This window comes from Stegostoma tigrinum, unplaced genomic scaffold (genome assembly GCF_030684315.1).
Source record: "Stegostoma tigrinum isolate sSteTig4 unplaced genomic scaffold, sSteTig4.hap1 scaffold_54, whole genome shotgun sequence".
NCBI lineage: Eukaryota > Metazoa > Chordata > Chondrichthyes > Orectolobiformes > Stegostomatidae > Stegostoma > Stegostoma tigrinum.
Window position 1 is genome coordinate 279,763 of NW_026728472.1, and position 13,947 is coordinate 293,709.

General features: G+C 44.2%; 1 non-coding gene across 1 annotated transcript; it reads right to left on the bottom strand.

The window, feature by feature from the left end:
* Nucleotides 1–4,195: 4,195 nt before the first annotated feature.
* On the bottom strand, nucleotides 4,196–4,310 carry trnal-caa (transfer RNA leucine (anticodon CAA)). Its single transcript has 2 exons — nucleotides 4,273–4,310; nucleotides 4,196–4,241 (listed from the first exon to the last, which is right to left on the bottom strand). It is a non-coding gene; the product is annotated as a tRNA-Leu (tRNA).
* Nucleotides 4,311–13,947: the final 9,637 nt, after the last annotated feature.

Consider the following 13,947-nt stretch of genomic DNA (forward strand, 5'->3'; position numbering starts at 1 on the left):
AAAACGGAGGAAGCAAACAGCCCTCGCATTCATTCCCAGCTTTTGCCCACAGTCAGCAGGATATGAATCCGTGCAGAAACACCCAAACGGATTTGAAATCCATTGCCTTAACCATTAACCAAGAGATGCTTGTTAATATTAACAGCAGAGTTCATAAAGGGAGCCCGTAGATGAAGTCTGTTTGAATTTTCCACAGCACTCAAAAAGGGGTCAAAAGGTCATAACACAAGGTCAGAGTTCATGGTGTTGTCTAATAATTGAGCATGGACTTCCTATTGTTTAATTAACAGAACACACAGAATCGGGATTAAAGGGTATATTTCATGTTGAAATACCCACACTCCACAACTCACCCACCGTACTCTAATGGACACTATTTGATGGGCACTGTGCTCTCAGAGATCTTTTAAATTGATGTAATTCATTAAACCTGCCACATTGCACATTACCAGAACTAAATTAGCCACATCCCACATCCTACCCCAAATGCATCTTTTGCCTCTTTGAACAGTTATGGAAACATTTTTCTCTGAAATTTATCACCTTCATAAAAAGGGGGCTTTACAGTTAAGCAAAAATCAGAAGCCATTCTTTTCTTGGCACAGATTATTTACAGAGTTCAACATTATGGGTGTGTAGTTCTTTACTCCGCTCTGTGTCTGTAAGTGTCTAGTTATTAGTTCTCCAGTCACCAAAGAATGTGTACACAATATTTGATAAAAATGAATAACTACAATCAAGGCCACTAAAACATTTATCATCTGTGTGGCTACCAAGGTGTCTCAGTAAGTGGGATGACTGATTCAATACTTTCCCACACTCAGAACAAATGCAGGGTTTCTCTCCCGTGTGAATTCGCTGGTGTGAGACCTGATGGAAAGACTGGCTAGATCTCTTCCAACACTTGGAGCATTTATCAACATCTGCTAAGTGTGATCTCACTGGTGTGTAGCAGGTAGGATGTTTGAGTGAACCATTTCTAAACTTCAAGCAATTATCGAGTCTGAGAGATATTCAGCACAGAAACAGAGTCTTTGGTCATTCTCGTCCATGCCAACCAGAAATCCAAAATTTATTTCGTCCTGTTTGCCAACATGTGGCCCATACCCCACTAAACCCTTCCTTTACATGTATCCATGCCGATGCCTTTTATATGTTGCATTTATACCAGCCTACACCATTTCCTGTGTGAGTTCATTCCATACACACACCATCCTGCGTGTCAAAACATTACACCCTGTGTCCCTTTAAAATATTTACCCTCAAACCTTAAGCCTATAACCTCAAGTTTGGACTCCCCGACCCTGGGAAAAAGACCTGATCAATGCCCCTCATGATTTTATTAACTTCGATAAGGTCACCCCTCAGCCTCCAACACTCCAGTGTAAAGAGCCTGATTTTAGTCAGCCTCTCCTTCTGGATCATCTGCTCCAACCCTGGCAACTTCTCTGTAAGCACTTTCATCTTTCCTTGAGCAGGGAGAAGAGGATTGAATGCAGTTTGCGAGGTTTTGTCTGTGTGTATTAACGTGGTTAATGGGTACAGAGAGGATGAACACATCCGCTTTATCCCGCCAGTTTAAATTGTGAAAATATCGGTTTTAAGGCAGTGTAAGAGGAGATTGTATCTTTCTGTGCATGTTTACTGGAAATGTTCAGCTGTGAACTGTCTGTCTTTAAAATAAACGGTGTTTGACTTAAATTCTCACTGATTAACATTGAGATAGAAAAAAAAAGTTTCTGTGTTTGGGTGTTTAAGTTCATGAACATATGGATTGGAGCTGAAGCAGCTTGTGTGGTGCTGAAGCAGCTTGTGTGGTGCTGTGGCTTAGTTGGTTAATGTGCCTTTCTAACAATCAGCATAACTGTGGTTTGAGTCCCACAGGTGCCTATGGCTGACATTGCCGGTGTCTTGTCCAAACCTCTTGTAAATAGTGCCAGTTGCTTGGTTCCCTAAAGCTGAAATGGCTAGCTTCTTGTATTTAAACTCAATGCATTATTATTCCTCTGCTCCCACTCCAGTCACCTGAGCCTAACCCAACTGGCTGTTTTGTTTGTTGCTGTTTTGTGAACTGTAACAATTAACAATTGTCAGCCACTCAGAGAGAGAAATTGTGATAAATGTCCCGATTTGACAGATAAACCTGATAACTTTGTCCAAGATGACATGATTGAAATGCATAACTAGTCTAGTTCCAATTACTGATCTGTGGACCTGAAAGGTTACCTCTCTTCTGCTCCACAGATGCTGCCAGGCCAGCTGAGTTTCTCTGTCAATTCCTGTCTCTCTTTCAGACTTATAGCATCTGCAGTTCTTTGAACTCTGTTAACTTGAATAATTTCTGGGACAAACCAGCTCATCTACCAGCTCCAGAGCTTCTTTCCTGCTCCTGAAAATCAGTCATCACAATAAACGAGCAGAATAGAACTCCCATTCCCTGACCAAAAACGGAACCCAGCCTGCAGCAGTGAAAGCACCAAATCCTAACCGCTGCACCACCAGTAAGGGCACTTCAGACTCTTGTATCTTTTCTCACCGACACTGCTTCTGACTTTTTCTTTTGTACCATTTTGGCTGCAGATCAGTTTCTCCCTTTCACCAAAATTCCCTTTGCCTTTTTAATTCCCTGCTGCACCTGCAATCCTACTTTCAGCGATTCATGCCCAAGGGCACCAAAGTCCCTCTGCACAGCAGCGTGCTGCATTTTTTATCATTTAAAACATAGTCCATTTTGCGTTATTCCTACCGAAATAGATGACGTCACACTTATCAACATTGAACTCCATCCGCCATGCCTTTGCTCACTCACTTAGACTATCTTTATTTCTCTGCAGATGTTTCATGTCTTCTGCACACTTTGCCCTATACTTGTCTTAGTGTCAGCTGCAAATTTTGACACACCACACTTAGTCCACAATTCCAAATCATCTGTGTAAATTGTAAACAATTGTGGTCCCAGCACTGATCCCTGAGGCACACCACTAGCCACTGAACACCAATGAGAAAAACACCCAATTACCCCTATTCTTTGTTTTCTACTGGTCAACCAATCCTCTATCCAAGCCAATACATGACCTGTAATATGGTGCAACTTTATCTGATGTAGTAACCTTTGATGTGGCACCTTGTCACTTGTCTTCTGGAAATCAAGATACACCACATCCACAGGTACCCCATTGTCCACAGTGCAGGTAATGTCCTCAAAGAAATTCACCAAATTAATTCAGCAAGACATACCCTTCATGAACTCGTGAACACCAGTGGGACAATTTATATCCAGATGTCTTGCTATCTCTTCCTTGAACATAGATTCAATAATTTTCCTCAGTGCTGAAGTTAAGCTAACTGGACCAAAGTTACCGGCTTTTTGCCTATTTCCTTTTTTAAACAGTGACGTCACATTGGCTGTTATCAATCTGCGGGATCCACCCCAGAGTCCAGTGAATTTTGGTAAATAATTACTAGTGCATTTGCTATGTCTCCCATCGCCCCTTTTAGTATCCTGGGATGCAGTTAATCAGGGCTAAGAGACCCCCATGTCTACTGTTAGCCCCGTTACCTTGCCCAGCACTGCCTCTTTAGTGATAATGATAATCTCTATCACAATCAGTGAGAGTTTCACATCAGAGGTGAATTAAATGGGGAGAAACATTGAAATACATCACTTTCATTAGCTCAGAAACAGTACTACAAAAATGATCTTTATCAAAACATACAGGTGTTATTGGCGATGTAATAGATTGGATGAAGAAAGGTTCGTTCCCTCCTGGGACCATCTGGGAAGGGAGTGTTTAATATCAGAATGGAGGTCGCACATTTAAGGCAGAGTCAAGGTGAAGTTTATTCTCTCAGATGGTTGTGAATTAGTGGATTCTTTTACAGAAGAGGATTGTCAGAGCTGGGCCACAAAGTGCATTTAAGGCTGAGTTCGATTGATTTTCAGCAGCAAGGGTATCAGAGGTTACTGAGAAATCCAAGAAAGTGCAGTTCAGGATTCAGGTCAGGATTATCTGCTCATTTAATAGCACAGCAGACTTGATGGGCTGAGTTGTCTCCTTCTCCTCCAAAACTGCATCATGTTAATATAAAGCTGCAAAACTGACCAGAGCAAATTTTGCTTAAAAACAGGTCGATCCCATCGGGATACCGAACCTCAGTGATATTTGCAAAGGACAACAAACAAAGAAGCAGTCATTGTCAGAAGTGGGATTAGAACCCACGCCTCCAGGTGGAGACCAGAACAGCCAGCTTTGCAGGGGAAAGAGTCTATTCCTTGAGTCTGGCGCCTTAGACCACTCGGCCATCCTGACACACCTTGGCTGCTCCAGAGTGATCTGTATACCAGGGTAAACAGGAAAAGCCAGTCTTCAGCACCCACACTGAGTCTGGCTCCATTAGGCCCACAGTCACCTCTCACAAACCACCGTTGCCCTTCACTTTTCCCAACCTCCACCTTGTTCTTGTCTTAAACAATTGCATGTCAGGCAATTGTAGCTGACATTGCTGATGTAGAACTGGGATGTAGATTGAAGTGACACCGCCTGGTCTATGGCGTAATTCTACTTCTAAAGGTCAGTCAATATTTCACAGTTATGATTGCAAATTTTAACCATGAACACGCCACGGCAGTGAAGGCACTGAACCCTAATCAGCAGACTGCGAGGGAAGACTTATATCTCTCTCACCCTGGTCACTGCCTGATTCAGCATTGTGTCTCTCATCCTTCTGCACATGATCCCCTTGGCTCCATCACGGTGTTGTCGCATTGTCTTGGTTTATACTGCACAGACTACCCTGCCATCTATTACACTGCAGTTTCGAATGAATGAAACCCTACCTTACAGGGCACAGTCTTCACTCTATAGCGCAGTGTTGAAAGCAATGGTCTTGTAAAGCACCGGTCATGAGTTGACTTCTAACTGGAGGAGATGAGAATGTTTGTACAACTGCGGCATCCAATATCAAAAGGAGCACTTTCACATCGTCTGAAATTATGCCAATGTCATTTCCCCCACAGGCCAGCAGTGAGGTGAGGTGAGGTATTATAAACTGTAGGTTGACAAGGAAACAATGGGGGAGCAACACGGAGAGGGGAGCGGCCGAATGCTTTATTTCTTTGCTGTAGTCAGATTCTGGTTTTGAAGTGTGAAATGGGACAATATAACCCAAATGGGTGAAATCCTACTTTCTGGGGCTTGGTTTCTGCTGAGGCCTTTGTCACCTTTTGGGAAATATGTCATGTGTTACCTTCTGAAGGTGAAAATGTGGTCCACTTCCCCAAGGGAACGTGAACATCTCAAACGGCCGGTCCATCGTCTCGTAACACACAAAGCTATGGGCAAAGGCTGGAAACTGGGATGTTGAGCCTCTTTCTGTGCCATAAAAACGTGATGATTCAGTCATTTTGCAGGATAAACAACTGTTGTAGAAAGAAAAAAAAAACCAGGAGTTTTGCGATTACGATGCACACAGGTCTCTCGCTATCCATGGTGGTCTAGTGGTGAGGATCGGCACTTTCACTGCCACAGCCCGGGTTCGATTCCCGGTCAGGGAATCCAGTTTTATTTTCCCTGATGGTGACAACGCAAAGGCAGTGCAGCTCTGTCTGCAATCCTTTCAATGACAGTTCCTGACCCCGAGAACATCAGGGTCCATATTCCAGCCGCTTAAAGAGGGGAAAGGTGCCTTAGCTGTCACTGCTCAGTCAGTCTACTCACCTTTGTGTTGTGTTGTTAGCAGGGACATCAGCAGTGAGGGTAACATTCACAAGGTACACAACCAGCAAAGATAATCACAGTCGCCACTTCAATTCAATTGTCTCCCCTTTGTGACGCAGTGAGTTTCCCTGCCATTTGTCGTCAGGAAGCTACAATTCACCTGATCGAGTCTGTTCAGCCATTCAATGAGATCGCTGCTGATCTGGTTAATGTCAACTCCGCTTTCCTGCTTTTCCTCCATAACCTGAGGTAAACTCGAGCCGAATCACAACATCATATATTACCGATATTTTTCACAAGTTTAGATGACTTCAGTGACCTGTGCATGTTTGCATGAAATTGAATAATATGAAATGAGCCAAAAAAAGCCCTTCCCACAGTTCAACCCAGTGCAGGGTCAGCCGTATGACAAGAGTAAGAGAGCAAAAACGTTACCTCTATTTCTCCCAGCACAGATTTCTCTCTCGACGAGTTGAATATTTGCAGCATTTTTCATTCTAATTGTGACATTTTCATGGACAGATCCTCACTCAATCCACAAATAACTGAGCTTCCAAAAACTATTTTGCCTCAGATTAAAATTGCTGTGCATCTTTTCATACAGCTTGAGGTCCCAATAATCCCTGCCCCATGTCAATAGAAGCTGCTCCGGGTGAGGGTGGAGCCCACAGACTCGGCATTTCACGTGCCTCTATGGCCACAGAAGGACCGCGCACTCACCAGTTGCATCACTTCTATCTGTATCCCCCTGGTCACTGTCTGATTCACCACTGTATCTCTCATCCTTCTGCACATCATCTCCGTGGCTCTATCTCGATTTTGTCACATTGTCTTGGCTCATATTGCACAGACTATCCTGTTATCTATTATCACAGCGTACGTCTGCACGCTCATTGCCATCCCCATTTCCGGTTATATCTTCGTGACTAGTTCACTGAGTTTCCCTGGTTCTGGGCCCAGGAACTGGGATTATATGGTTGTATGCAGCAATGGTTACTTCCTTGTGTGAGGGAGCTGATGAAATATCCAATGTTAAACTAGATTACTATTGAAAGGTACATTTCAACAAGAGCCAGCACTGTACACGGAGTCTTTGATATTTCGTAGAAATCTATCAATCTCAGTCTTCAATATAATCATTGATGGAATCTCCACAGTCCCTGGTAGCATTGTAATTGCAGATTCCAGCCCTCTGTGAATCTCCACATTACAGTGTTCCAGTTGTCGATCTGGTGCTGTTCCTAACATATCCTCTGCCACTGTAGTTATTGCTTGTTGCACACCAGCAAACTCATGCGGTGCTGTGATCGTATTCTGGTTAGTACTGTGTGTTGTGGCCACAGCAACCTCGGTTTGAATCTGAGACCTGGCAGTGGGTGCTTGCTGTATTTTGTTTTAATCCTTGTGCCATGGGCCACAGAAATGCAGCAAGTATCAAACATTTTTACGTGTAAATATTCTTTGAGGTGGTGACAATCATCTCCCAACCCCGGCTCTCTCACATATCTGCATTTGATGTGTCACAATTCAAACCCACCACTTGGAGAATTTTCTCCCTCCCACAATCACTAACTCTCCTTTACGTCCCTCCTTCCACTTCACTGAGACACTGCACAAGCTAACATCCATTTTCACATTGACATTGTTCATTCTGTCTTGTTGCAGTCTATGTTGCTGAGTGAACGTGGCCTGTCTCACCACCAGGAACTCTAAACCAGATGAAATATTTAGATACTGGGACGGTCAGATCAGGACTCATGGAGCAGCTTTTACTGACATGGACCAGTGATTATTGGAACATCAGGCCTAGGAAAATGACCCATGGCAATAATGAGCAAAATGGACTGCATCAGAAAAGATCAGTTTCAGTGGCTTTCTGCAGCATTCGTTGTATTTGTTCATTTCGCTACAGCGAGAGTATTGTGCGCAGTTCATTAATTCACATTATTGTGGGATGTGGTAGCAACAGAAACTGTGCCGAAGAGATTTACCAGGATATTGTCTCACCTGAAGAGTTTCCGTTATGAAGTGAGATCGAACAGACTGTGGTCGTTTTCCTCAGAGCAGAGGCGATGTACAAAATAGTGAGGGTAGACTATGTAAACGCTTCCCCTCGAGGAAGGGTTCAATCACCGGGGTCCATAGATTTAACCTAAGAGGAAGGAAGTTTTGAGTATATTTACAGAAAATTGCTTTTAGCCAGTGGATGTTTGGAATCTGGAAGCCACTGCCTGCAAGTGTTCTAGAGGCAGAGATCCTTCCGACTTTAATAAGCATTCAGATGTGAATTTGTGATGCTGTGGCATTGACGGTTATGGGCGAAGCAATAGAAATAGAATTTGGATACTAAAGCGATTGTATGTGATTGGTGCACACGTAAAGGGCTGAGGGGGCAGTAGCACCTGATGCCGTCATTAGCATGGTGGTCAGTATCCCCACCTTTCACGAGGGAAACCAGGGTGCAATTTCCTACTGGACCCAACCCAAGCATTTTTGGGGCCTTTCAGCAAAACGGACCCAGCTTCGATTTCAGCTTCAGCTGATGTCTGCGTGGAGTTTGCACATTCTCACCATGTCTGCGTCTGAGTGCTTCAATTTCTTCCCATGGTCTAAACGTATGCAGGCTCGCTGAATTGAACACAGAGAACAGTGAAGAGTACAGGACAGGCTCTTCAGCCCACAATGTTGTGCCAAAATATCATCCTACTCTAAGATCAAACTACCCTCCATAGTCTATGTTTTACGATCATCCTCGCAACTGTCCAAGACTCGGTTGAATGTCCCGAATGTATCTGACTTGAATACCGCTGCCGACTGAGCATTCCATGCACCCACCACTCTCTGTGTAAAGAACCTACTTCTGACATCGCCACAATATCTTCATTCAATCACCTCAAAAGTATGCCCCCTCATAATAGTCACTTCTGCTCTGGGAAAAGGTCTCTGAGTATCCATGCTATCTATGTCCCTCATCAACTTATTTACCTATATCAAGTCACAGCTCATCCTTCTTTTCTCCAAAGAGAAAAGCCCAAGCTCCCTCAACCTTTCCTCATAAGACCTGCCCTCCAGTTCAGGCAGCAAACTGGTAAATCTCGTCTGCACCCACACGGAAGCTTTCGCATCCTTCCTATAATGAGGCGATCAGAACTGAACACAATATTCCAAGTGTGGTCTCACGAGTGTTTTAAGCAACTGCAGTATATCCTTGTGGCTTTTAAACTCAATTTCCTTGCCAATGAAAGCCAACACAACATACACCTTCTCAACAGCACTATTAATTTGGGTAGCAACTTTGACGGGTCTATCGATGCGGACCCCAAGATCCCTCTGTTTCTCTACATTAGCAAGAACATTAGGTTAACCCTAAATTCTGTATTTAAAGTCAACCTTTCAAAATGAATGACTTCACACTTTTCCAGGGTGAATTCCATCTGCCACTTCTTTGCCCAGCTTTTCATCTTGTCAATCACCCATTGCAAACTCCAACAGCCCTCCACACTACCCACCATGCCACCAAACTTCGTGTCATCATCAAACTGACTAACCCATCTTTCCACTTCCTCATCCAAGTCATTTATAAAGACCACAAACAGTGGGGTTCCCAGAACAGATTCTTTCAGAACACCACTGATCGTCGAGCTTCAGGCTGAATAATTTCCATCTATTACAACCCTCTGGCTTCCATTCTGTATCCAGACAACCAAATTTCCATGAATCCCATGTCTCCTAGCTTTCTAAATGAACCTACCTTGGGGAACTAAATCAAATGCTTCTCTAAAATCCATATGCACCACTTCCATTGCTTGATCTTCATCAATGTCATTTGCCACATCCTCAAAGAATCCAGTCAGGCTTCTGAGGCATGACCCGCCCCTCAAAAAGCCAAACTGGCTATTTTTAATCAAATTGTGCATGTCCAAATAATCATAAATACTGTCTGTCAGAATTCTCTCCACTAATTTGCCCACCACAGAATGACTCACTCTTCTGTAATTCGCAGGATTATCCCTATTGCCTTTCTTGAACAAGGGAATAACATTTGCCACCCTCCAATCATTTGGTATTACTCCAGCAGGCAGTGAGGACGCAAAAGCCATCACCAAAGGCAAAGCATTCTTTCCCTCGCTTCATCCTCCTTCCGAACATCAACCTGTTTGAGCGTATGTGTCTTTTTCATGCTATCCTCACAAATGTTTAGGCCCCTCTCACTGGTGAATACTGAAGCAAAGTATTCATCAAGGCCCTCCCCTACCATATCTGACTCTGAGCGCAAGTTCCTCCTACTATCCCTGGTAGGCACCACCATTACTCTGACCATGCTCTTGTTCCTCACATAAATATAAAATGCCTTGGATTTTCCTTCATCCAACTGTGGATCCATAGGGACTGTGAGAGGAGTTACAATTCCCCATCCAAGCTGCAAACACATCGGCGCAATCATATCCGGAAGAAACTGTTGACTTGCTGGATGTGTGAGAAGGCATTCACAGCGGTTTCACAATGGAAAGGGGCTGTTTCCCTGCTGTGGGAGTGGCGAGGAATTCATTCAGCCATCCCACCTGCTGACTCACTAATGGGTCCATACTGGGGAGAGACCATTCACCTGCTCCGAGTGTGGGAAGGAGTTCTCCTGGTCATCCAGCCTGTTGAAACCCCAACAGGTTAACTCTGAACAGAGACCCTTGAAATGTGCAGATTGTCGGAAGTGCAATAAAAGCTCAAGTAGACTTTTGTACTGCCAACGTGCTCACAGGTGCTGTCACTGTGGGGCTGGGTGCAGGGCATCATCAGCCCTCATTGTACATCAGCAAATACACACTGGGGAGAGGTCATTCACCTACTCGGTATATGAGAGAAAATTCACTCAGACATATAGCTTGAAGAAACACCAGTGGGTTCACAAGTAACTTCAGTAATTGAATATTTCTTTTGCTTGTTCATGGGATCATGGCATCAGAAGCTCAGCAAGCTTTTATCATCCGTTCTAACTGCCCAGGGGATGGTTCAGAATCAAACTAATGGTTATAGGACGGATTCACATGGAGGTCAGAATAACAATGGCTCCCAGACCCGATGGCATTGAGTTGATTTTCTGGTCTCTTGTCCCGTTTCTGGATCAAAAGTGAATAAATTGGTGCAATTGATTTAAAAGTGAAAGACTAAAATGTTGTTTTTCTCTCTGATTCAGCATGCCCTGCTGTTTTCTCAGTTGTTATTGACAACCTCATGGCCCTCACTCCATCATCTGTTCCGGAGAGTGTTACAGGAAGGAGGGAATGGTCAACTGTATCTGGTCACTCAAAGGGTCACTGGACCTGAAAGGGTAACTCGGATTTCTTTCATAGATGCTGCCGGGCCTGCTGTATTTTTCCAGCAATTTCTGTTTTTGTTTCTGATTTCCTGCATTTGCAGTTTTTTTGTAAATTTTTTTTTCAATATCCTCTTTGTCTGTTTCAGAGGAGCCTCATTGATAGGTTTGGTCGGTTTTGGAAATTGAAAGTTAAGGCACAGATCAGGCAATGATCTAATTGAATGACAGAACAGGCTTGAGGGGCCGAATGGCCTACTCCTGTTCCGATAAAAGTTTTCCATTTGCAGCTTGTGGCAATATTTCCCCCCACTCTTCACTTCACATCCCTGACTGTTACACTATGTGCTATAGCTGGCTGAGCAAATCTCCTGTGTTTGAACTCAGTCTGTTACTATTCAGTGCCCCATCTTCGCCTGCCCGGGTTTGACTCTCATCACAGAATTTTGTCTCGACTGCAGAAATTCGCCAAAGATCCTCAGGCAGCACCTTCCAAACACATAACCACTTCCATCTGGAAGAACAAGGGCAGCAGATATATGGGAAGAACACCACATCCACGTTCCCCTCCAATTCACTCACCATCCTGGCTTGGAAATATATCACTGTTCCTTCACTGTCGCTGGGTCAAAATCCTGGAATTCCCTCCCTAATAGCATTGTGGGTCACCACACATCAGGAGGACTGCAGCAGTTCAGGAAGGCAGCTCACCACCACCTTCTCAAGGGCAACTACTGATGGGCAAGAAATGCTGGCCAGCCAGGGACACCCACATCCCACACATTAATTAAAAAAATACTGTGTGAACAGTCACAACAGGAGGATCCTGGCATCTCATTCCCCTGGAACAAAAACAAAGTTGCTGGAAAAGCTCAGCAGGTCTGGAAGCATCTGTGACCCTTCCTCACTCCCCTGGGATCTACCAAACCTGCTTATTATTTCCACTTCCTCTTTCATTCTGACTCTTTAATTTCTCAATTTCAGTCCATGCGCCTTTTGAGCTCTTCAACAACCCCATTGAGGCAAACGAGAGCTGGAATTAATGCAGGGAACTGGGCGGAACTATGAGGAGAGGCCACATCAAAGAAAGCTCCCATTCCAACAACAGAGCTTCTCAAAACACAAAGGCAGCATGAAAGCTTGAGCTGAATGAACATGGGGGTGTGTGGCCTGTCATGAGGAAAATGTGACCATGATCACAAATGGTTAAGATCACAGGATCCCCATAGTGCAGAAAGAGGCCATTCAGTGCATCTAGTCTGCACTAGCTCTCTATCCCACCCTACTCCCCACAACCCCACATTTACCGCAGCTAACCCAACCACGTAAGCTGCACACTCGGCGACAATTTAGTGCGGCCAATCCACCTAAGTTGCATTTTTGGGCTGTGGGAGGATCACAGCTTAGCTCTCAAGAAAAAATGTGGATTAAGGCTCAAAAAAACCTCAAGTCTATAGAAAATTCATGCTTTTTGTTTCCAAAATTAAAATCTGGGGAAAACTGCAGCCACAACGATTTTAGAAATCACTCTGGAGGAAGAGAATTCAAAACTCTGACCCAGGGGTGGGGTTGACAGATGCCTGGGACCAGACATGTAACAGATTCAGAGCAAGGTAGGGGTGAGACAAGGGCAAAAGGCACATGTCACGGGGGGAAGGCAGGAGAGATCCAATTGCAGAAATGTTATTAGTCCCTCAAGGCTGCAGGGATTGGAGTTAGGGCTGGGAAAGAAACAAATAAACAAAAGATGTGCCTGGAGCCAGGTATGCAGTGGACCCAGACACAAATTGAAACAAGAAATGTAAACAAATTGGGGCAGAGATCACAGTCTGAAATTGTTGATCTCAATGATGAGACCAGAAAGCTGTAAAGCCTGGCTCGTTCTATTCCAGCCAACACACACATGATGGGCCAAGGGTGAATGCTGCTGGCCAGCCAACAATATGCACATCACACAAATGAATTAAAAAAGGCCTTGCTCAGCACTGTAATTTTCTGGAACTTTTGTTCTGACATTTGCAGTTTGTTTCTGATGACGGCTATAACCCTAAAATTGAACTAGAGTTTAGTATCCGAGAGAAATGTAAAATAAGTCAGCTTTGCTTCAAGCACATCGCTGTAGTTTGTTGTATTTGTCCTGAGGGCTGAACAGCACCTGGAGCTCAGAAAGGACAATCTCAGGGTGGGAGGTAGGGGAATCGTGCACAGCAACAGAGCTTCAGTCGTGGCAAATCCCTCAGGGTCAGACTGAGGGGGTCAGATGGCACTTTACTCTTTCACATCTCTCTTCATTGACAGCCAAGCCACAGTGTGGGTTAATCCTGCTGTGTGTAAGAAATGTGTCCCAGCTACTGTCTTCCATGGCTCACAGCTCCTTGACGCGGAACAGAATCTCGTTTCCAACTCGGTTTAGAGTCAGGGGAAGTACAACGGTGAATGCCGGAAATGTGCTTCAAATCAGAGATTAGTGTAAATCAATGATGTGTTCCTGACTGGAAGTGAACCCTCAGGCTCAGGTTTAGGTTTCTTCTACATTGGTAAAGATAAAACAGTATTTCGTAGCCGTACAGCACTAAGACCCAGAGCAGTGGGAGCAGGGGTATGAACATCCTGTCCCTGCCTCAGCTGTAATCACACAGAATGCACCAGGGTGAAGTGAGAGAAGGGTCTGGGTTAGAAATTATATTTCACCAACAATGATGACATGGGGCGGGTTGATAAAATGTTAATTTTCATTTTCAATTACTGCACATAACATGCATGTATTTTTCAGGAAAGGATGAAGAGGGGTTCGTGCTGGCAGTGGGAAGATGTTTTTTTCGGAAGGAGTCTTGTCTGAGACTTTATCACTTTTTTATGATGTCTCCAGGACATGTCTTTTATTCCCACTTTGATATCATTTCCCAACCTGACTACCTT